The 25791-nt window shown below is 44.0% G+C and overlaps 2 protein-coding genes across 3 annotated transcripts in view; both read right to left on the bottom strand.

Moving 5' to 3' along the window:
• The window catches only part of iqcb1 (IQ motif containing B1), a 153195-nt gene that overhangs the window by 52083 nt on the left and 75321 nt on the right, over positions 1–25791 (bottom strand). The gene's annotated exons all lie outside the window — the stretch shown is intronic.
• si:dkey-91i10.2 (uncharacterized protein LOC555224 homolog) overlaps positions 1–25791 on the bottom strand; it is a 128781-nt gene that overhangs the window by 86422 nt on the left and 16568 nt on the right. The window lies entirely within an intron of this gene.

Here is a 25791-nt window from a genome sequence, read left to right as displayed (position 1 = left end):
AAAATCCAAGGGTGGAGGGGAAGTTGGGGGGGGTGGGGGGTGGTTCATATAAATTCTGTTTCCTTTAATCTTCTTTCATAGTTTTTTGGTTATTGGAGAGGGGAAATAAAAGGTTCTTTGGCAGGATGGTCAGAGTTGGAAGGTCATGTGGTGAAACCTCCAGGAAGAGGTCCACCCAGAGTTGGCAACCCTAGAATCATGTGTGACAGAAAATTAAAGGCATCTTTACACAAAGAGTAGTCTCTTTGCAAATGAACCAAACTCCTTCTGTCGTCACAAGTCTAAAACATTCAACTAAAACACCAGGAGGACAAAGTCCATGGGAACAACAATTACTGGTCCCCTGCAAATTACACACCATCTTGATCCAAGTCTGCTGCCCATCTTTTAGCTTATAACAAGTCCGTTTCCCCTATGCCAGCTGTTACTTGCTGACCTACACTGGCTCCCAGTCAAGCAATGTCTTGATTTTAAAATTTTCATCCTTGCTTTCATGGATGCCCCTCCTGATCTCTGTAATCTCCTCCAGTTCCACAACCTTCTGAGATATCTGCGCCCCCTCTAATTCTGTCCTCCTCAGCATCCCCGATTTTAATTGCTCCACCATAGGTGGCCATTCTTCAATTGCCTAGGCCCCAAGCTCTGGAATGCCCTCCATACACCTCTCCGACTCTCTCCCTCACTTTCCTGCTTAAACCTCTTTGACAAAGCTTTAGGGCATCTTCCCAAATATCTTTTTGTTTTGTGGCTTGATGTCACATTTTACTTCATAATGCCTCTGTGAAGCGTCTTGGGCTGTTTTATTATGTTAAAGGTGTTCTATAAATCTAAGTTGTTCTTGTCAATTTGCAAACAAGTCAGCCATCCTATCATTGTCACTGGGTCAAAACGTTGGAACTCCCTATCTATCAGAACTTGGATGCAGTGGTTCAAGAAGGCAGCTCACCACCATCTTCTCCAGGGACAATTAAAGATGGGCAATAAATGCTGGTCTTGCCAGTGATGCTCACATTTGTGAATCAATAAATAAATAGAAAGTAAAAATTCAATTGCAACTTGTATTTATAGCATCTTTAACACACCAGGGCTATGATAGTTTAGTGACTTTGTTACAGGGCTGGTAATCCAGGGGCCTGAACTGATAACCATGAGTAACATGGGTTCAAGTCTCACTGAGGCAGTTTGAGAATTCCATTTGTGGTTAAAATCTGAAATGACTGGTTTCAATTGAAAATGATCATGGGTTGCTGTAAAAAAAAACAACCCGCCTGGTTTATGGTGAGCTCTTTTAAAACACTAGTTTGGCCTCAGCTGGAATTGTGTCTGATTCTGGGCACTGCACTTTAGACAGGATGTTAATTCTTTAGACAGGGTGCAGAAAAATGAGGGACTTCAGTTGCATAGATAGATTGGAGAAGCTGTTTTCTTTAGGGAAGCTTGGGAAGTGATTTAATAGGATGTTCAAAATCATCAGGGATCTACACAGAGTAAATGGAAAGAAACTATTCCCATTGGCGGAAGGATTGAGAACCAGAGGACACTAATTTAAGGTGATTGGCAAAAGAACTAGAAGGGAAAGGAGGAAAAATGTTTTTTTTGTGCAGCGAGTGGTCAGGATCCTGAATCGACTGCCTGAAAGTGTGGTGGAGGCAGATTCAATTGTGGCTTTCGAAAGGGAATTGGATGATGATCTGAAGAGAAAAAAGATTATCTGAAGGGGAAAATGTAGCGGAGGTGGGGAGCAGGGCTAGTAATTGCTCTTGGAGACTTGCAGAGAGCTGGCAGGGTTTTGATCGGCTAAATGGCTTTCTTCTGTGGTGTAACCATCTATGATTCTATACCCTAGATGAGGTTTCGCCAATGCCCTGTACAGTTCTATCAAGACTTTCTACTTTTAATATGATAGAGTGGGTTGAGGCCATGGAAGGATTTGCTTAGAAGGGTGAGAAATTTGAATGTAATGTGCAACTCCAACAACACTCAAGAAGCTCGACACCCTTCAGGACAAAGTAATCCGCTTGATTGGCCCAGCACCACCTTAAACATTCACTCTCTCCACCACCAACACACAGTGGCAGCAGTGTGTACCATCTACAAGATGCACTGCAGCAACTCACCAGGGCTCCTTCCACAACACTATCCGAACCCACAAACTCTACCAACTAGAAGGAAAAGGGCAGCAGATGCATGGGAACATCACCAGCTGCAAGTTTCCCTCCAATCCACATACCCTCCTGACTTAGAAATATATTGCCGTTCCTTCACTGTTGCGGGGTCAAAATCCTGGAACTCTCTCGCTAACAGCACTATGCGTGCACACCACAGGGACTGTAGCGGTTTAAGAAGGCAACTCACCACCACCTTCTCAAAGGAAATTAGGGATGGCAATAAATGCTGGTCTAGCCAGCAACACTACATCACATGAATGAATAATTTTTAAAAAATTGTTAGCAGATAGGTAGCCCAGAATTAATTTGGTGTCGTTGATTGAATGGAATTTGTCAGGGAGTTTTGTTCTATTTTGGGCATGTTATTTTGACACATAGTAATGGAAGCAATGTCTACCCAAACTTCAAACTGAACCACTTAGTGATTACTATAAATTATAGAGTGGGTTTACTGTTACTGAGCAGCATGGGTGAAATGGATACGGTAGCATTGTGGTTATGTTACTAGACTAATAAACCAGAGACATGAATTCATAATCCCACCACAAATCAAAACTCTAAAGGTAGTCTCCTAGTCTGAGTAATGGTGACCTTGAAACTACTGGACTGTTTTTAAAAACCCATCTGGTTCACTAAATATCTTTTAAGGAAGGAAATCTGCCATCCTTACTTGGTCAGGCCTATATTTGACTTCTGAGTCACAGCAATGTGAATGACTCTTAATTGCAAGCTGCTCAGTTGTGTGGAAAGCTATTTTCCACACAGACTTCAGCGTTTCAAGAAGGCGGCTCACCACTGCTGCCACCATGTTGTATGTTGGTTGAACTGGCTAAGGAATGATTGCTGAGACATTGGTATGTCTAACCAATGATTGATTTATTTGAGATAAGTGAACTATATACAGATATACATGGCCAGGTATTACTCTACTGAAGCTAGGAACATTCTCCCTCTTGACTCTAGGTCATGTGTCTCTTACATCATCATTATGGGCGGTGCTATTTACACAGTCGCACATAGAGCCCGGGAGAGAAATAATGGGCGTTGGAGCTTTGCCTGTTTCCGGACCCTTAACCCCCTGACCCCCCATCCCCATTTAACCCTCCCCTTCATATCTTTCGGGTGCCCAGAATTGGAAACCATTGTCACAATGGGGTTAAACTGTTTTATATTGGTTTAGCAAAGCTTCTAAGCTTTTGTACTCTATGTCTCTATTTATAAGCTTTCGTTTATAAGCTAAGCTTTCATTGTGATACACTTTACAACCGCTGCTTCGTTGTTCATATTATGCAACCAGTTCTGCTTCTTCGAACATGGCCCAATGCAATATCCAGACAGCAACATCCAAAGCATTGCAACCAACAATCCTATGTACAAATGAGAATATCTTGAACTAACAGTGACATAATCTATTGGTGCATGACTCCTGGTTTTACTTCCAAGTTGAAAAAAGGCAAAACCTTCCAGTAAATTAGCACCAATCTATTCACCTGCAATAATGTGCTATTTCTATCCACACAAGCGGGCTTTGTTCACAGAAAAATTACACTTTGCATTGAATGATAAATATTTTCTCATTTTAAATTGAAACTAACCACGCTTACAAATGCCCAATATGGAGCAAATAACAAGAGAGCAAAGTACTGCAGATGCTGGAAATCTGAAATATAAACACAAAATGCTGGAAATACTCAGCAGGCCAGGCAGCATCTGTAGAGTAAGAAACAGAATCCATACTTCAGATTCACGGTCTGCAGTAGTTCTGATGAAGGGTCACTGACCTGTTTCTCTTTGCACAGATGCCATCAGACATGCAGATCTTTCCAACACTTCCCATTTCTACAGGAGCTAAAATAACCCCTTTCTCCAGCCCTCCAAAAAACAATCAGACTTCTTGTGAGTCACTCATTCTCCTTCAGCAAGAAACCCAGCAGCAGACGCCTGAGATCTTGTCTGGCATAACATTAAACATGAATTTCCAAAAAAAGTTAAGGTATGAGGAACGCAGAAACAACTTGCTGAGCAAATAAAAAAAATCAGTGTCAAAGCAATGCATTTGTAATTAAGGAAAAACATGACCATTAAGAAGTCCCAAGCAGCAAAGCATTTTTTTGTGTTTTCGCTTAAGCAGTTAGAGAAATACAGACTAGGCTGCAGATCCTTGTCACCAGGGAAGGGAAAGAGGACAAGGACAAAGATAAGGAGTTGGCACACACTCCGAGCTGGCCGTGGCAGAATTCTTACAAAAGTGGGGGTCAGAAACAGATTGCTTTTCAATGAAGGCTTTCCTTCTCTCCCAGCCCGATATGTGGATAGGTTTTTAAGGAAGGGGGGAGTAGGAGGGAAGGGTATATGTGTTTGTGTGTGGTTGTTCCTGCACTGACCAGCCTCTGTGTGTGTGTGTGTGTCCAGCTCCCAGTTTCAGGATTCACACACACACTCTCACTCTCTCACTCACACCCTCACACACTCTCTCACATCCACACACTCTCTCACACACACTCTCTCTCACACACACTCTCTCACATACATTCTCTCACACCCACACAGACACTCTCTCACACTCTCTCTCACACACACTCTCTCTCACACTCACATACTCTCTCTCTCACATCCACACACTCTCTATCACACTCACACATTCTCCTCATTCACACACACTCTCAATCACACACTCTCTCCCACACACACTCTCTCTCACACTCACAGACTCTCTCTCTCACATCCACACACACTCTCTCTCACACTCACACACACACACTCTCCTCGTTCACACACACTCTCACTCACACACACTCTCTCTCCCACACACACAATCTCTCCCACACACACACACTCCCTCCCTCACACACACACTCCCTCCCTCACACACACACTCCCTCCCTCACACACACACTCTCACACTCACACTCTCCCACACTCACACATTCTCTCACACACACACATTCTCTCACACTCACACATTCTCTCACACTCACACTGCTTCCATTTTTCAGAGTGAATTGTGGGACCACAGTTCCACAGCACTGTTTGGTTTCAGTAACTGCAACTCTCTTTTTTTCTGGCCTGTCAGTTAAACACACTGATTCCTCGTCTCCTTGAGAGCCATTAAATTTAGCATCAAACTGATTGCCTGTTGGCCTTTTTGTTGGGGTGAGGATTGGGAGCAATGAGGGACGAGAGGAATGCATTCTCATGCAGAAGACTACCACCCACCTCACTCACCCGTGAGGTCAACCTCCATAAACCTTGCCTTCCTGGTCTTCTGAGAGAAAAGTTGGAGATTTTCCAATCAGCACTGTTGCATTACTGCCTACCTACCTGAGGTAGTGTAAACTGAATCCGGGGAAGCACAGCCCAAAACTCATCACCTGAGGCCACGAAGCACTCTCCAAGACATCCAAAAATGATTCAGCTCCAAAACTGACCTTGATTTAAAACTGGGCTACTTCTGAGCTTTTTTAACCAGAGACATATTTAATGGATGTAAAATGGAACTTTGTTCGTTATCTTATTGAGAAGAAACAGTTACCCTGTGGATAGGTAATAAAATTGCACCTCTGCAGCTCTGGACCGTGTATGAGAATCTGCTGGGAAATGAATGAAGGGTCAGAGGCATCGGGAACGGTGTGTGGGGAGGGGGAGGGGCATTGCAAGTATCTTTTAATCTGCCGTTAAACTACATCAGGAGAAGTGTACAGGCATCTGCCGGAGAAAAGCCCCAAGGATTATCCTGCTGTGGCATTCGATGCCGGGCTGAAGAGTATAAAAGCCCCTTTTTTTTTGCCGTCTGTGTTTGCTCCAGGGGCCATGTTCGCTGCAGGCAGCCGTGGTAATCTATTGCAATCCCTTCACATTGAACGTTGAGACCTGGATAGATGGATCTTCCTTATGCCATTGCTCAAAATCGATGAGCTGCCATTAATGAGCTGCATGACAAGGGCCACTTTTCAAATTTCCAACCGCTGACAAAACCTCCCGAACCGTCTTGACTCTCTCTTTCATCATGCCCATCTCTCGAAGCGCCTTTCCAATTTAGAGTTTAAATTGAATATGCTCGCTCCTGACACATGTTATCTTGCATAGTGCGGTTGGCTGTTCTCGGGGTTATTTAGGTAATATGCCTTTGTTCCCTTCCCCTCCTGGACATTTTTGGGTGGAAATTATTATGGGCCTATTTTCGGGCAAAGGGCACCTGGTGAAGACATGCAGTGTCGACAGGTTCTGGAGGCCCGGGGCTCTCCCAAAACTGAATCTTGTTTCAATCGCTCACCATAGTTGCCAATCATGATGTAGTACCTCGCATAGACTGCAGCAGTTCAAGAAGGCAACTCACCACCACCTTCTCAAGGGCAACTAGGGATGGGCAATAAATGCTGGGCTAGCCAGCGACATGCACATCCCATGTATTAATAAAATAAAAAAAACTTATGCACAGCAAGCTCCCACAAACAAAGCTAAATATTTGCCAGGACACCAGGGATAGCTCCACTGCTCTTTATCAAAATAGTGCCAAAAAAAAAGTATAGGGTAGTACTGTACAAGTATAATTAGTCAAGAACCAAGGTTCCTAGCTAACATAAATAAGGTCCCGAGTTAACGTTTTTTTCAAGGGACTAACTAGCTTAATTGAGAGGGACGTCATGGCAGGAGAACTCAGACCCTTGATATGCTGCCCCTGCAGGATGTGGGAAATGAGGGATGCTTCCAGCGTCCCTGGTGACCATGTGTGCGGAAGGTGTGTCCAAATACAGCTTCTAGCTAACCAGATTTCGGAGCTGAAGCTGTGGAGCATCCGTGATGCTGAGCAAGTCGTGGATAGCACGCTTAGTGTGGTGGTCATACCGCAGGTGAAGATTACACAGGCAGAAAGGGAATGGGTGACCATCAGGAACAGAAAAAGACTCAGGAAGGTAATGCAGGAGTCCCCTGTGGTCATCTCCCTCTCTAACAGATATACCACTTTTGATACTGTTTGGGGGGATGGCCTCTCAGGGGAAAGCAGCAACAGCCAAGTTCACAGCACTTTGGGTGGCTCTGCTGCTCAGAGGGGCGGGAGGAAAACAAGTGGCAGGAGATTCAATAGTTATGGGGACAGACAGACGCTTCTGTGGCCGCAAATGTGAATCAAGGATGGTATGTTGCCTCCCTGGTGCCAGGGTCCAGGATGTCACGGAGCGGCTGTAAGACATTCTGGGGAGGGAAGGTAAACATCCAGTGTTTGTGGTACACATTGGTACCAACGACATAGGTAAACTAAGGATGAGGACCTGCAAGCTCAGTACAGAAAGTTAGGAGATAAATTAATATGCAGGACCTCAAATGTAGTAATCTCAGGATTACTTCTAGTTCCACGTGCTAGCAAGAGCAGGAATAAGAGGATAGACCAAATAAACACGTGGCTGGAGAGATGGTGTAACCGGGAGGGATACGGATTCTTGAGGCACTGGGACCAGTTCTGGGGAAGGTGGAACCTGTACAAACCAGACAGGCTGCACCCAGGCAGAACTGGGACCACTGTCCTTGCTGAGGCTTTTGCTAGTTCTGTTGGGGAGTATTTAAACTAGTGTGGCAAGGGCATGGGAGTTGGATCAGATAGGTCAGATGCAGATCAGAAAAATGGAAGTAGAACATTAGCTAGGGACGTTGTGATAGACATGGAGTTCAGGAGAAGCAAAGTTTAAAAAGTGTCCAGCAAGGGAAATTGATGGGGTTAAACTGTTTATACTTCAATGCAAGCAATATTACAAACAAGGTAGATGAATTAAGGGCACAGGTAGATACATGGCAGCAGGATATCATTGCTATAACGGAGATCTGGCTAAAGGAGGGACAAAACTGCCACCTTAATATCCCTGGTGATAAGAGTCTTCAGACACGATAGCGTAGGAGATAAAAAAGAAGAGGGGGAGGTAGCACTAATGGTTAAAGAATCAATTCCAGTTGTGAGAAGGGATGATATACTAAATGGGTCAACAAACGAGGCTTTATGGATTGAGCTTAGAAATAAAAAAGGGGCAGTCACACTATTGGGAGTATACTACAGACCCCCAAATAGTGAAAGGGAGATAGAAGAACAAATATGTAGGCAAATTTCTGCTTGTAAGAGCGAGAGGGCAATAATAGTAGGAGGCTTCAACTATCCTAATATCAACTGGAATTCAAACAATATAAGGGGCACTGAAAGAGAAAAATTCATGCAGGGTGTCCAGGGAAATTTTTTCAACCAATTAGTGACAAACCCAACGAGAGAAGATGCAATTCTAGACCTAGTCTTGGGGGACGAAGAAGGGCAAGTGGGTGAAGTGACAGTTGGTGACCATATCAGGGACAGTGATCACAATTCAGTTAGATTTAGCATTACCATGGAAAAGGACAGAGATAAGGCCGGAGTAAAAATCTTGAACTTGGGGAAGGCAAATTTTGCAGAAATGAGAAGGGACTTGGCTGAGGTGGATTGGACAGCACTGCTGGAGGATAAAACAGTGGAAAACCAGTGGGAAGCACTAAAAAGCGAGATCCTAATTGTACAAAGTAGACATATCCCCGACAAAAATAAGAGTGGTACTGCCATATCTAGACCTCCCTGGTTGTCTAGAGGAATATAGGGGAAGATCAAACAGAAAAAGATAGCGTACGATAGGCACAAAGAACTAAGCACAGCAGACAGCCTAGACAAATATAGGAAGTGCAGGGACGAAGTAAAAAAGGAAATAAGGAAATTAAAGAGAGGGCATGAAAAAAGATTAGCAAGTAAAGTTAAAGATAACCCAAAGACGTTTTACCAATACATTAATGCTAAAAGGTTAGTTAAGGAAAAAGTGGGACCTATCAGACATGAAGATGGATATTTATGTGTAGATGCAGAGGCTGTGGGAAGGGTTTTGAATGAATATTTTGTCTCCGTGTTTACAAAGGAAAGGGAGGATGTAGATATAGTAGTCCAGGAGGAACACTGCGAGATATTGGATGGGATATTCATAAAGAGAGAGGAAGTACTCGAAGGGTTGAAATCCTTGAAAGTTGATAAGTCACCAGGGCCAGATGGATTGTTTCCGAGGCTGCTGAAGGAAGTCAGGGAGGAGATAGCAGATGCTCTGAGGATGATTTTCCAATCTTCACTAGATACAGGGGAGGTACTGGAGGACTGGAGAAATGCAAATGTAGTTCCATTGTTTAAAAAGGGATCAAAGGAAATGCCAAACAATTATAGGTCAGTCAGTCTTACATCGGTGGTGAGCAAATTAGTAGAATCAATCCTGAGAGATAGGATTAACTGTCATGTGGAAAGGCATGGACTAGTCAGGGATGGTCAGCATGGATTTGTTAAAGGAAGGTCTTGCCTCACAAATTTGATTGAATTCTTTGAGGAAGTGCCAAGAAGGGTTGATGAAGGTAGTGCAGTGGATGTTGTGTACATGGATTTTAGCAAGGCATTTGACAAGGTCCCACATGGCAGATTGGTCAGGAAAGTAAAAGCCCATGGGATTCAGGGTAATATGGCAAACTGGATAAAAGGTTGACTTTGTAACAGGAAGCAAAGGGTAATGGTCATGGATGCCCTTGCAAATGGAAAGTTGTCTCAAGTGGTGTTCCACAGGGCTCCGTGTTGGGACCCTTGCTGTTTGTGTCATTAACGATTTGGACATGAACATGGGGGGCACGATTGGAAAATTTGCAGATGACACAAAGATCGGCCGAGCAGTGGATAGTGTAGCCATAATCTCCAAAATGATATAGATGGGTTGGTGGAGAGGGCGGTAAAGTGGCAGATGTTTTTTAACATAGAGAAGTGTGAGGTCATACATTTAGGGAGGTCAAACAATTACAGGGATTACACAATAAATGGGAACATACTAAGAGGGGTAGATGAAGTGAGAGATCTTGGCGTACAAGTACACAGGTCCCTGAAGGCAGCAGTTCAAGTAGACAAGATTGTAAAGAAGGCATATGGAATGCTCTCCTTCATTGGCAGAGGTATAGAATGTAAAAGGAAGGATATAATGTTGGAATTGTATAATACACTGGTGAGGCCACAACTGGAGTATTGTGTGCAGTTCTGGTCACCACATTACAGGAAGGACGTAATAGCTCTGGAAAGAGTGCAGAGGAGGTTTACAAGAATGTTGCCAGGGTTAGAAAAGTGTAGCTACGAGGAGAGATTGGATAGGTTGGGTTTATTTTCCTTTGAACAAAGAAGGCTGAGAGGTGACTTGATTGAGGTGTACAAAATTATGAGGGGAATAGATATAGAGTGGACAGGATAAAATTGTTTCCCTTGATGGAGAATTCTAGAACCAGGGGACATAGATTCAAGATAAGTGGCAGAAGGTGTAGGGGGGACATGAGGAAGAACTTTTTTACGCAGGGGTTAGAGGGTGTCTGGAATTCGCTGCCCAAGTTGGTGGTAAAGGCAGAAACTCTAAACTCTTTTAAAAAGTACCTGGATCTGCAACTTAAGTGCAGGGCTATGGGCCGGATGCAGGAAGGTGGGATTAGAAAGGACATCTGGGTGTCCTCGGGCTGGCATGGACAAGATAGGCCGAATGGCCTCCTTCTGTGCCGTAACTTTTCTATGGTTCTATGGGTCTTTTGCAAAGCTTTTCATCTAAAAGAAGGCACCTCTGACAGTGCAACATGCCCTCAGGACTGCAGTGCATAGTCAGCCCAGGTTAAGTGTTCCAAGTCTCTGGAGTGGACCTTGAACCCCACGATCTTCTGATTCAAAGATGAGAGTGCTACCCACTGAGCTATGGCTGACACTTCAAAATGAGAGAAAAGAAATGAGATAAAAGCAAAAAACTGTGGATGCTGGAAATCCGAAACAAAAACAAAAATACCTGGAAAACCTCAGCAGGTCTGACAGCATCTGCGGAGAGGAACACAGTTAACGTTTCGAGTCCGTATGACTCTTCACCAGAACTAAGGAAAAATAGAAAAGAGGTGAAATATAAGCTGGTTTAGGGGGGGGGGGGGGTTGGTAGGACAGGTAGAGCTAGAAAGAGGGCCAGTGAAAGGTGGAAATTGCCAAAAGATGTCATAGACAAAAGGACAAAGGGGTGTTGACGGTGGTGATATTAGCTAAGAGATGTGCTAATGCTGACATTAAAAAGCAGGACGAGCAAGGAACACCTTCAGTCTATCCACAAGCATGACCCAGACCTCCCTGTTGCTTTCCATTTCAACACACCACCCTGCTCTCATGCCCACATGTCCGTCCTTGGCCTGCTGCAATGTTCCAGCGAAGCTCAACGCAAACTGGAGAAACAGCACCTCATCTTCCGACTAGGCACTTTACAGCCTTCCAGACTGAATACTGATTTCAACAACTTTAGATCATGAACTCTCTCCTCCATCCCCACCCCCTTTCCAATGCCACCTTTTCCAATCATTTATATATATGTTTCTTTTCCCACCTATTTCCATTATTTTTACATGTATTTCCACCCATTGTTTTATCTCTACCTTTTAGCCTATTTTGATCCCTTCCCCCCACCCCACCCCCACTAGGGCTATCTGTACCTTGCTCGTCCTGCTTTCTACCCTTAATGTCACCATTAGCACATTTCTTAGCTAATATCACCACCATCAACACCCCTTTGTCCTTTTGTCTACGACATCTTTTGGCAATCTCCACCTATCACCGGCCCTCTATCCAGCTCTACCTGTCCCACCCCCCCTTAAACTAGCGTATATTTCACCTCTTTTCTATTTTTACTTAGTTCTGGTGAAGAGTCATATGGATTTGAAATGTTAACTGTATCCCTCTCTGCAGATGCTGTCAGACCTGCTGAGTTTTTCCAGGTATTTTTGTTTTTGTTGTGAAAAGAAATGAGAGTTGGTTTCTGCTCCTGATCTTTGCCAACTGACCTGACAGGGCAATGTGTATTCACTGTCATTGTGATGTTAGGACAGGAACTTGCTCTGGCTATTGACGCTTGTCTTGACTGAGCAGTTCACCAATTCATTGCATTGAATAATGAGTGAGGAACATGGTTGAAGAGCCTCCAGCTGTGTAACTGCACTGCAGGATAATTCTAAAAACGAAACCAGATATAATCCCTCAACTCACAAATGGCTAAAAAACGAGAATCATCACTGTAGCAGGATCTAATGTTTTGTTATTTTGTGCTACTGAGTAGTTTGGAGCTGCTATGAGCTGTCTGCCTGATCCTGCATCATTACAGTGCTTGTACACAGCGCAGTTTCTCCTCCATTAAACTCAAAGTCCACAGATTTCTTATTAGCTTCCGCACACGCACACGTTAACATAGACTCAACTACACACACACACACACACGCATCCTCACACAGATGCTAACACACACATACATATGTACACACATGCATACTCACACACTCATATGTACATATACTGACAGAGGCATGCACACGCACCACATACACCCCTACATGCACACTGATACACACAAACTCATTCACGCATACATTCACACTTATACACACACGTACATATGATCACACTTATACACACATATATACACACACACATGCTCACATAAACACTCATTAAACATTCCAACATTCTTCCTTGGGGAAAACAGATGGGAGGCAGAGAATGGGGAGACCTATGTAATTGGGCTTTGAGTAGAATTGGGAAAGACTGTTGCTCGTTAGTAATGGATGACAAGTGGGGAGAAATGTCTCCGGGGACATGCAGTGCTTAAAATAATATACGAGGTTTCAAAAAAGTCCATTTATTATCCTTACAGACAGGACTGGCATTCACAGTCTGGCTTTCACTGGCTGTATGTCTGAGGAGGAAGGAGGGAGAGGGACTAATGTTCTCCATACTCTGGAACTTCCTAGTGGAATTTTACCCCCCGCCCTCCCTCCCCCAAACTGTTGCCAGGGGCAATCTGAGGTATCATCTGTGAGTCAGTTAGCACTCTCATCTCTGGATCCGAAGGTTGTGGTTCAAGTCCCACTCGAGACGGGAGCACAAAAATCTAGGCTGACACTCCAGTGCAGTACTGAGGGACAACCGCACTGCCAGAGAACATAAGAAATAGCAGGAGAAGACCATACAGCCCATCAACCCTGCTCTGCAGTTTAACATTTTTGGTCAGTGGTCAAGGTCAGCAGGGTGTGACTGCAAGTGAGGCAGGTAGGGGGATCCTGTGTTCAGGAACAAAGGAGCCTCAGCTCTTGACATTGTCCAACAGGTACGATGTACTTGCTCCCTGTGTGGATGAGGAACAGGGCTGTAGGGAGGATGAGCCAGCTGACCACGGCATCGTGGCACAGGAGGCCATTCAAGAGGGGGGAGCAAAAAGACAGGTGGTAGTTGTAGGGGATTCTATAATTAAGGGAATTGATAGATTCCTTTGTAAGCAGGATCGAGAGTCCCGCATGGTATGTTGCCTGCCCAGTGCCAGGGTGAGGGACATCTCTGACCGACTTGAAAGGATATTGGAGAGGGAGGGGGACGATCCAGTTGTTGTGGTCCACGTCGGGACAAATAACATAGGTAAGACTAGGAAAGAGGACCTGTTTGGAGATTATCAGGAACTAGGAACTAAATTAAAGAACAGGTCCTCAAGGGTTATAATCTCCGGATTACTACCCGAACCATGTGCAAATTGGCATAGGGACGCGAGAATAAGGGAAGTAAACACGTGGCTAAAGGAGTGGCGTGGGAAAGAGGGGTCCCATTTCGTGGGGCACTGGCATCAGTATTGGAACAGGAGGGATCTGTACCGTTGGGACGGTCTCCATCTGAACCGATCTGGGACCAATGTTCTAGCGAAAAGGGTAAACAGGGTGGTCAACAGGACTTTAAACTACAAAGTGGTGGGGGGGAGGGAAGGGTAAAACTCCAAGAAGTATGACTAATGGGAAACAAAGCAGCAGGTTAGTGTGTGGGGGGGGTGGATTCAACTTCATGGAAAATTATGAAAAAACTGAAAAGAAAGGAGAGCCCAGGAGAGACTAATAAAGTCTCCAGAACACAAAATAGGACAGGGTGTTTGGAAGGGGCTAGGAATCTAACTTCAAGTACATCAGATAAGGGGACAACAATGAGAAAGGGGATGGGGAATACAGGACTGAAGGTGTTGCATCTGAATGCACGCAGTATACGGAATAAGGTAAATGAGCTTGAGGCGCAGATTGAAATTGGCAGGTATGATGTGGTGGGCATCACGGTGACATGGCTGCAAGGGGATCAGGACTGGGAGCTAAATATCCAAGGATATACATTCTATTGAAAAGATAGGCAGGTTGGTTGGGGGGGGGGTGGGTGGGTGTTGCTTTGTTAGTAAGAAATGAAATTAAATCGATAGCAAGAAATGACATAGGGTCAGATGATGTAGAATCTGTGTGGGTAGAGTTGAGGAACCGCAAAGGTGAAAAAAGCATAATGGGAGTTATGTACAGGCCTCCGAACACTAGTCAGGATGTGGGGCATAAGATACACCAGGAGATAGAAAAGGCGTGTAAGAAAGGCAAGGGTACAGTGATCATGGGGGATTTCAATATGCAGGTAGACTGGGAAAATCAGGTTGGTAGTGGATCCCAAGAAAAGGAATTTGTGGAATGTCTACGAGATGGCTTTTTGGAGCAGCTTGTGGTGGAGCCCACTAGGGAACAGGCAATTCTAGATTTAGTGATGTGTAATGAGGCAGATTTGATAAGGGAGCTTAAGGTGAAGGAACCCTTAGGAGGAAGTGACCATAATATGATAGAATTTACCCTGCAATTTGAGAGGAAAAAGCTGGAATCAGATGTAACGGTATTACAGTTAAATAAAGGCAACTACAGAGGCATGAGGGAGGAGCTGGCCAGAATTGTCTGGGAGATGAGCCTAGCAGGAAAGACAGTGGAACAGCAATGGTAGGAGTTTCTGGGAGTAATTTGGGAGACACAGCAAAAATTCATCCCTAGGAAGAAGAAGCATACTAAAGGGAGGACGAGGCAACCATGGCTGACAAGGGAAGTCAGGGACAGCATAAAAGCTAAAGAGAAAGCATACAATGCGGCAAAGAGCAGTGGGAAACCAGGGGATTGGAAAGCCTACAAAGACCAACAGAGGACAACTAAAAAAGAAATAAGGAGGGAGAAGATTAAATATGAGGGTAAACTAGCCAGTAATATAAAAGAAGATTGCAAGAGCTTTTTTAGATATATAAAGGGTAAGAGAGAGGCAAAAGTGGACATTGGGCCGCTGGAAAATGACGCTGGAGAAGTAGTAGTGGGGAACAAAGAAATGGCGGAGGAACTGAATAGGTACTTTGCATCAGTCTTCACAGTGGAAGACACGATTAACATCCCCAAAGTTCAAGAGAATTGGGGGGCAGAGGTGAGTATGGTGGCCATTACCAAGGAGAAGGTGCTAGAAAAACTGAAAGGTCTGAAGGTGGATAAATCACCTGGACCAGATGGATTACACCCCAGAGTTCTGAAGGAGATAGCTGAAGAGATAGTGGAGGCATTAGTGGTGATCTTTCAGGAATCACTGGAGTCAGGGAGGGTCCCAGAGGACTGGAAAATCGCTAATGTAACCCTCCTGTTTAAGAAGGGAGACAGGCAAAAGACGGGAAATTACAGATCAATAAACCAAACCTCGTTCGTTGGTAAGATTTTAGAATCCATTATTAAGGATGAGATTTCAGAATACTTGGAAGTGCATTGTAAAATAGGGCAAAGTCAGCATGGCTTCATCAAGGGGAGGTCATGCCTGACAAATCTGTTATAATTCTTTGAGGAGGTAACGAGTAGGTTAGACAAAGGAGAGCCAATGGATGTTATCTACTTGGACTTCCAGAAGGCCTTTGACAAGGTGCCGCACAGGAGGCTGCTCAGTAAGATAAGAGCCCATGGTGTTAGAGGTAAGGTACTAGTATGCATAGAAGTTTGGCTGTCTGGCAGGAGGCAGAGAGTGGGGATAAGGGAGTCCTTCTCAGGATGGCGGCCGGTGACTAGTGGAGTTCCGCAGGGGTCAGTGTTGGGACCACAACTTTTCACTTTATACATTAATGATCTAGATGAAGGAACTGAGGGCATTCTGGCTAAGTTTGCAGATGATACAAAGATAGGTGGGGGGATAGGTAGAATTGAAGAGGCGGGGAGGCTGCTAAAGGATTTGGACAGGTTAGGAGAATGGGCAAAGAAGTGGCAGATGGAATACAACGTGGGGAGGTGTGAGGTCATGCACTTTGGTAGGAAGAATAGAGGCATAGACTATTTTCTAAATGGGGAGAGAATTCAGAGATCTGGAGTGCAAAGGGACTTGGGAGTCCTAGTCCAGGATTCTCTTAAGGTTAACTTGCAGGTTAAGTCAGTAGCTAGGAAGGCAAATGCAATGTTGGCATTTATTTCGTGAGGACTAGAATATAAAAGCAGGGATGTGCTGCTGAGGCTTTATAAGGCTCCGGTCAGACCACATTTAGAATATTGTGAACAATTTTGGGCCTCGTATCTCAGGAAGGATGTTCTGGCCCTGGAGAGGGTCCAGTGGAGGTTCACAAGAACGATCCCAGGAATGAAAGGCTTAACATATGAGGAACATTTGAGGACTCTGGGTCTATACTTGATGGGAGTTTAGAAGGATGAGGTGGGATCTGATTGAAACTTACAGAATACTGAAAGGCCTGGATAGAGTGGATGTGGGGAAGATGTTTCCACTAGGAGAGACTAGGACCCGAGGGCTCAGCCTCAGAGTAAAGGGAAGACCTTTTAGAACAGAGATGAAGAGAAACTTCTTTAGCCAGAGAGTGATGAGCCACAGAAGGCTATGGAGGCCAGGTCATTGAGTGTATTTAAGACCGAGATAGATTGGTTCTTGATTGGTAAGGGGATCAAAGGTTACGGGGAGAAGGTGGGAGAATGGGGTTGAGAAACTTATCAGCCATAATTGAATGGAGGAGAAGACTCGATGGGCCGAATGGCCTAATTTCTGCTCCTATGTCTTATGGTCTAACATGATCATAGCTGATCTTCAGCCTCAACTCCACTTTTCTGCCTGCTTCTCATATCTCTTGATTCTCTGAGAGGCCAAAAATTTGTCTATCACAGCCTTAAAAATATTCAATAAGAGGTATCTACATCATCTGGGTGTAGTCCACAGATACTCACACAGCCACACTCGTTGTGGGTAGAGAATTCCAAAGGTTCACAACCCTCTGAGCAAAGAAATTTCTCCTCGTTTCATTCCTAAATGACTGACCCTCTATCCTGAAACTGTGCCTCCTTGTTCTAGATTCCCTAGCCAGGAGAAACACCATTTCATTATCAACCTGCGAAGCCCCTTCAGAATCTTGAATGGTTCAATGAGATCATCTCTCATTCTTCTAAACTCCAGAGAATGTATACTCAATTAACTTAGCTTCCCATCATAGGGCAACCATCTCTTCCCAGGGACCAATTTATTGAACCTTTGCTGTACCGCCTCCAATGCAAATATATCCTTCTTTACATATGGAGACCAAATCTGCAGAGTATCCCAGATGTGGTCTCACCAAAGCCCAGTACAACTGTAGCAAGACTCCATACCTCTTACAAGAAAGGACAACATGCCATTTGTCTTCTTAATTGCTTGCTATACCTGTATGCTAACTTATTGTGTTCCTTGTACAAGTACACCCAAGTCTCTCTGAACATCAACTTTTACAAGTTTCACACCTTTTAAAAAATAATCTGCTTTTCCATTCTTATGATTAAAGTGAATAACTTCACACCTCCCCACATTATACTCCATCTGCTAACTTGTTGCCCACTCACATAGCCTGCCTATGGGCGGGACTTTCCGCACCAGCCGGCCACCATGATCTTCCGGTCCCGCCGTAAGTCAATGGACTTCTGGCTGGGGGGGGGGGGGGGCGCAACTCGCCCGCGGCAGGTTCCACGCATGATGGGGTTGGAAAATCCCGGCCTATATCTCATTGCAAATTCTTTGTGTCCTCCTCACAGCCTACATTCCCACCTAGCTTTGTATCCTCTGCAAACTACATTACTCTCTGTCTCTTTGTCTCAGTCATTAATATAGATTGCAAATAGATGAGGGCACTGCACTGCAATAATTACAGCCTGTCTGGGTTGCCAACCCTCCAGATGGGCCTGGAGTCTTCGTGAATTGAAGATCAATCACCAGGGCCGGAATTTTACATCCCCCGGGCGGACGCGCACCTGACCTGAATGGGCATAAAAATCGCACGAGATGACGTCATGCGAGGGTTCCGACGTCATTGTGCACTTGCACGATATTTCACCCGGCAGGCGAGCACAAAAATCAGAAGAGTGCCCGCCAACAATTAAGTGGGCAATTAACGGCCCAATTGTAAGCGATTTTTCGTGGCCTGTCCAACCTTACGGTCGGCGGGTGGGCCAATCGGCCATGTGGGCTTTGCATTTTTGATGAAGCCTCATCCAAGGGCAGGATGAAATCTCCGCTAGGATTTAAAATTAAAATAAATATCTGGGGATTGTCTTCTTCTTATGAGATATGCTTCCAGGTGTTGATTGTGCTGCATGGACATTTTTTGCATCATTTTTGTGCTTTCTTTTTATTATTTGGAAGGCTGCAGCTCCCGGAGGCATCTGTCTGCCTTCAGGGAGCTCACTGGAAGTGCTCACCCGCACCCGCGGTGACATTGGTAGCTGCCCTCTTCACATCCCCGAAGGCAGTACTGAGCCTTTCTCCAGGCGCGTTGCACACTGGCTGGCTGTTAATCGGCCAGCTAGCGTGAAATCGCAGTTGGAAGTCGATCGCAATCGGGGGATGGTTTCCCGTCTGCTCTTGGATCCGCCGATAACATGCACCCAGTGAGTGCAAAATTCAAGCCCAGGACACAGCTCTGTGCAACCCTGGAGAAAAATCATCAGGACATTAAAAAAGATTTGTTTTGGTCATTTTCTTTGAACATTTCTCTTTATTGGATATAAAAATATTGGAAATGGGAGAAAAGGCTGTTTAGCTGTCAATCAAGCACCATCCAATTGGGTAATGAACCTTTTTGTTTTTCAATTGGTGTAGGAAGGCAGTGTATCACAAGGAGGATGTATTGGCTGACTAATGGTTGGAGTGTAGGATTAAGTCATGTGATGAAGCCTCCAGGAATACATTTAACCCTGTCAACTTGAAAATGCCCCATTTATTCTTATTCTCTGCTTCCTGTCCATTAACCAATCATCTATCCACACTAATATATCACCCCCAACTCCATGAGCCCTTACCTATAGATTAACCCTTTATGTGGCACCTTATCGAATGCCTCTTCAAAATTCAAGCATACTGGTTACCCTTAGTTGCATCCATCTAATAAATTTGTCAAACAGTATTTCCTTTTCATAAAACAATGTTGATCCAAACATACAATGCTTTTCTAATAATTCCTTAATAATAGCAGCCAGCACTTTCCCAATGATTGATGTCAGGCTAACTGGTCTGTAGTTCCCTGTTTTCTCTTTTCTTCCTTTCTTGAATAGTTCCATTTGGTAACTTCCAAACTGCTGGAACCATTCCAGAATCTAGGGAATTTTGGAAAATCATAGTCAGTGCATCCACTATCTCTGCAGCTTTCTCTTTTAGAACCCTAGGATGTAGGCTAACAAGTCCTGGGAATTAGTTGGATTTTAGTCCCTTGAGTTTCTCCAGTACTTTTTCTCTGCTGATATAACCTCAATTTTCTTGCTCCTATTAGCCCCTATGTTACCCTCTATTTCTGGTATGGAACTTGTGTCTTCAACTGTGAAAACAGACACAAAATATTTGTTCAATGTCTCTGCCATTTCCTCATTCCCCATGATAATTTCTCCTGTCTCTGGTTTCTAAAGGACCGACATTTACTTTAGCCATTCTCTTTCCATATGCTTATAAAAACTCTTACAATTTGTTTTCATGTTCTTGGCTTGTTTACTCTCTATGTTTTCCCTTTTTATCCACTTGTTGGTGGCCTGTTGCTGGTTTCTAAAACACTCCCAATACTCAGACATACTTTGTAACATTATGAGCCTCTTCTTTTAATCTAATGCTATCCCTAACCTCCTCAGTAAACCATGGATAGATCTTTCTTGCTGAGTTTTTATTTTTCAATAGAATGCATTTCTGCTGAATATTTTGAATTGTTCCTTTAAATGGTTGCCACTGTTTATTTACTGCCATACCTTTAAGTCTATTTTCCCAATCAACCTTAGCCAGCTCTCCCCTCATACCTATGTAATTGGCATTGCTTAAGTTTAAGATTCTTGTTTGTGATTGGTGTATGTAGCATTCAGACTTAATAAGGAATTCAACTGTATTATGAACACTATTTCCCAGTGGATCTTTTACAATGAGATTACTATGTAACCGTGCCCCATTGCATAACACTAGATCTAAAATAACTCTATCCATAGTTAGTTCTACAACGTATTACTCCAGTAGACTGTTATGTTAGCATTCTACAATCTCATCTTCCAGAATACTTTTATTACCAATTTGATTGTCCAGATTATATGTAATTTAATGTCCCCCACAACTGTTACATTGCCTTTGTTATAAGCCCCAGTGATTTTGCTTATAATGATCTTTCCAATGCTATAACTACTATTAGGGGGTCTATAAGCTACTCCCACCAGCATGGGACCTTGGCTATCCCAAATCTCCACCCACTCTGATTCGACTTGCCAATTTTCTGAGCCAAGATCCTTTCTCACTAACATCCTTATGCCATCCTTTATTATCAGGGCTGTGCCTCCTCTTCCTCTATTTTGTCTGTCTTTTTGAAATGTTGTTTGCCTTGGAATCTTTATTTCCCAACCTTGGTCACTTTGTAACCACCTTGCTGTAATGGTGAATAGACCTGAACCATTTATCTCTATTTGTTCTGTAAGTTCATCTTATTAAAGATGCTCTGCGCATTCAGTTAAAGTGACTTCATTTTTTTTAACTACTATTCCCTTACCATTAAACTCTCCGCCCCTTACTGTCCCACTCAGCTTGTCTTTACCCACATCGATATACTTTTTTATTGCCTCAACTTTAATTTTTGGGTTTCTAAATCTCCCTTCACCTGAACCCTGCTCCCTCTCTGTTAGTCTAATGTCAATTTTCCCTACGCTTTCCATGTTTGCTGATACACTCTTATGTTCTGTCTCTTCCTATCACACCTTGGTTACCATTACCCTTAACATCACCTTGCACTATTGCCTGGTCCTTTCTCCTTAACTTATCAAATCTCCCCTCACTTGAATCCTCCCCCCCATCAAATATTTAGTTTACACAAGCTGTCAGAACCTCAAACCTACTGGATAATTGCGAGGGCTGAGGCTCCTCCATTGCTACCTTATGAGTCCCATTCCTGCTTCACTCACAGTCACATCCTCCTGTCCCTGACCATGGGCCTAATCAGAAGGGCCTAGCGTAAGGGACGTGACTGCTTCCTGGAACAATGCATGTAGGTAACATTGCCCATCCGTGATTCATCGCAGTGTCTGAAGTCTGGACTCCAGCCATCAACTTGGAGCCAAAGTTCCTTGCGCTGCAGACATTTACTGCAGATGTGGTCACTATGGATCACACTGGTGTCCACTAGCTCCCACATGCTACAGCTGCAACTCATCACCTGCCCTGCCATCTTTATTGTGTTTTATTTAACTAATAAGGTTTCAAGTTTAGAAATATCGCTCAACTGCTAACGGGATTTCTGTTAAGTAGTTTAACTAGTTAAGCTATAAATTTAATGCAATACTTATATCTCCCCAGTACTGGTTGAAGTCAATGCCCCATTTAAAGAGATAAAATCTTAAAGGTATTATCTTTTGGATGAAATGTTAAACCAAGGCCCTGTCTGTCCCTTCAAGTAAAAGGTATTATGACACTATATCAAAGAAAAGCAGGGGAATTATTCCCAGTGTCATGGCCGATATTTATCCCTTAAGCAACATCAGGAAATCAGATCTTCTGGCCAATATCACATTGTTGTTCATGTGATTGTGCTGTGCGCAAATTGGCTGCTGCGTTTCCTACCTTACCGCAGTGATTACACTTCAAAAATACTTCATTGGCTGAAAAGCACATTGGGACATTCTGAAATTGTGAAAGGGGCAATATAAATGCAGGGTTTTTTTTCCTTTATTCCAAATCAGAGCTCAGTAGATTTTTGTTGATAAGGCTATCAAGGGATATGGGGCAAAAACAAGTTTTTTAAAATTCATTTTTTGGGATGTGGGCATTGCTAGCTAGGCAAGCATTTATTGCCCACCTCTAATTGCCCTTGAGAAGGTGTTGGTGAGCTGCCTTCTTGAACCACTGCATTCCATGTCGTGTAGGAACATCCACAGTGCTGTTAGGGAGGGAGTTCCAAGATTTTGACCAGTAAATGGATATAATTGAGTGGCATAGCAGGTGAAGGGCTGAATGGCATACTCCTATCCCCATGTTCCATACAAGTAAGGGGATGCAACACCTGCCCTTTTACCTCCTTCCTCCTGAAAGTCCAAGGCTCAAACACTCCTTCCAGGTGAAACAGTGATTTACATGTACCTCTTTCAGTTTAGTATACCATACTCGCTGCTCACAATGTGGTCTCGTCTACACTGGGGAGGCCAAATGCAGACTAGGTGACTGCTTTACGGAACACCTCTGTTCAGTCCGCAGCATGACCCCCAAGCTTCCGGTCGCCTGTCACTTTAACTCTCCATCTTGCTCTCACTCTGACCTCTCTGTCCTCAGCCTCCTGCAGTGTAGCTCAATATGAGCTCGAGGAACAGTACCTCAACTTTCGACTGGGCACTTTACAGTCTTCCGGATTCAACACTGAGTTCAGACTGTAATGTCTGGCCCCGTTTTGTTTCCTTTTCTTTCCAGGTTTTGGTTTTACTCTCATTTTTCTTGTCTTTGCTTTCGGACAAAAGTTGTTTTAACATTCTGCTATTCACGCCTCACCTGGACACATCTTTTGTTTCTTCGCTCATTCCATTACCACTCCCTTTGGTCTTGCACCATGAACTCTTTTGTCTTTCCTGTCTACCCATCACAGACCTTTCCTTTTCTTCTCTTTTCAACCCTCCCCACCCCCGCACCTTTCACTTGCTTACAATCTAGTATGTTTCTAATTTTTCCCAACTGAAAGACTATTGATCTGAAATGTTAACTCTTCTCTCTCCACAGATGCTGCCAGACCTGCTGAGTGTTTCCAGCATTTTCTGTTTCAATTTCTGTTTTCCTTAAACTGTAATTTTCCCCTCTTCTCATCTCTGCTGATGTTGGTTCCTGCTCAAATGGCAAGCGCACTACCAACCGTACACATAAATCCCCCCGATCTCAATTGAGTCATGGGGCAGCTCGAGGGTAATGGACATTAATCCTGATGCCTTCAGTTGCCTAGGGCCCAAGCTCTGGGATTCCCACCCTACACCTCTCTACTTTGCTTTCCTCCTTTAAGACACTCCTTAATACCTACCTCTTTGACCACGTTGTTGATCATCTGACCGAATATCTCCTTATGTGGCTCAGTGTCATATTTTGTTGTATAATGCTCCTGTAAAGCGCCCTGGAATTACGTTAAAATATAAGTTTTTGTTTTCTTTAATTCTTTCATGGGATGTGGCGGCACTGGGAAAGCCAGCATTTGTTGTCCATCCCTAATTGCCTTTGAACTGAGTGGCCTGCTAAGCCATTGCAGAGGGCAGTTAAGAGTCAACCACATCGCAGTGGATTTGGAATCACATATAGGCCAGACTGGGTCAGGATGGCAGACTTACTTCCCTAAAGGACATCAGATGTTGTTTTTGTTGTTATGGCGGTGGGGTGATATTGTGGATTTGTTTTGGGAGCTCATGACTTCAGTGGAGCTGGAATAGGTACAATGGGCCAAAGGGCTTCTTTGTACCTCTACTGTTCTATGATTCTAATGCAGGTTTACAGTCCGTGTCAGTGATTTCATAACCTTCGGTTCATGTTTTGTTCAGTCTTTGCAGCACAGTTGCTGGGGAGATTACATATTAACACTTCAAATATGGACCTTGATTAAGTAGCTCATTCTAAGATGTGTCTGACAGGATAATCCATTTAACACCAATTCACACTCGTCCCTACTGTTTGTCACTCCTTCACCCATGGATGCTTTTCATTTTCCTTGAGAGATTCTGGTAACCGTAAATCTACTTGCTCTGCTTTCTTTTTTGGATCGATAGCATAAGGCACAAGAGTTTCAGTTAATATAACGAAGCATAACCTTGGAAACCTCACAACTGCAACCTCAAAGACATTGCTTAAGCACAGAATATAACACCTTGCAGTTGAAGCTATTCCAACAACAACCTGTATTATATAGTGCCTTTAATATGATTAAAGTGCTTCACAGGAGTGTTATCAAAATGTATTACCAGACCTATAAGAAGGTAGTGGGACAGGTGACAAAAAGCTTGCTCAAAGAGGTAGGTTTTAAGAAGTGTCTTAAAGGAGAAGAAAGATGTAGAGAGGCAGAGAGGTTTAGGGAGGGAATTCCAGAGCTAAAGCCGCTGCTCCACAAGTATTCAGGCAAAACTCCTGCAAAATCAACTTCGATGGACTGGACATTGTGTCCGGATGGCCAAAAACCATCTCCCAGATGCCAGATGCTGTTTTCTCAACTCACAAATAGCAAGCACTCCAGGGGAGGACAAAGAAAATGCTTCAAAGACACTCTGAAGCTCTCCTTGAAGCGCAGCAGCATTGAGGCTAGTGTCTGGGAGGAGCTTGCTACCAATCGTTCAAAATGGCCACAACTTGTCCATCAAGCTGCATCACGCTTTGAGTCCAAACACTTTAATGATGAGGCTGAGCGGCAGCAGAGAAGGAAGGAAAAGGAAGCCCTGCACTCCGGATCCCACTACCTTGTGGGATGTCCTGCCCCATGGGACCAATGATCTGTGGATCAAGAATCGGCCTGTACAGTCACATGAAGACCTGCGGCAGAAACTTACAACCCTGAGTGGATGTCATCCTTGAACCGAGGCCAACCATGCCTGAGCTTGGGGCTTGGAGAGTTGTCGGCTTGGCTGCCAATGATGGAGCAACAACTGGGACAGTCTGGAGGTAACAAAGGCATGGCTGAGGGATGCACAGCAGATGGGCTGAGGCGGGGTTGGAGATGGAGGATGTAGGTGGTCTTGGTGATGGATATGATATGAGGTCTGAAGCTCAGGTCAGGGTCAAATAGGTCACCAAGTTGTGAACTGTCTGATTCAGCACTGGCCAAGGATAGGAATGGGATCAATGGCAAGGAAACAGAGTTTGTGGTGGGGATAGAAGACAATGGCTTCTCTCTTCCCACAGTTTAGTTGGAGGAAATCTCTACTCATCCAATACCGGCAATTAATGCCATGTGATGATCAGAAATTTCCCAAAATCATTGAATTAAAAGGACATTTCAAATATCTAATGATGATTAACTACTGTTGACTGGCTTGGTTGGGTTTTAGACCAAACTAGCTGAAAATTTTGTGATGCAAAACCAAACACCAAACGTCCATTTGTTATATTAAAAGTTCCTTTCTCTTATTTGTGTTTGCGTCTAATGCTAAGAAGCTATTAATGATTTAGTGCCAGTCATAGTGTACTCTCAACTTTGAGTAAGTGGGTTCAAGTCTCACTCCAGAGACTAGTGCATAAAATCTAGGATGACACTCAGTGCAGAGCTGA

Source organism: Carcharodon carcharias, chromosome 12 (assembly GCF_017639515.1).
Source record: "Carcharodon carcharias isolate sCarCar2 chromosome 12, sCarCar2.pri, whole genome shotgun sequence".
Lineage (NCBI taxonomy): Eukaryota > Metazoa > Chordata > Chondrichthyes > Lamniformes > Lamnidae > Carcharodon > Carcharodon carcharias.
Note: the sequence above shows the minus strand (reverse complement) of the source record. Positions and strands in the feature narration are given on the sequence as shown.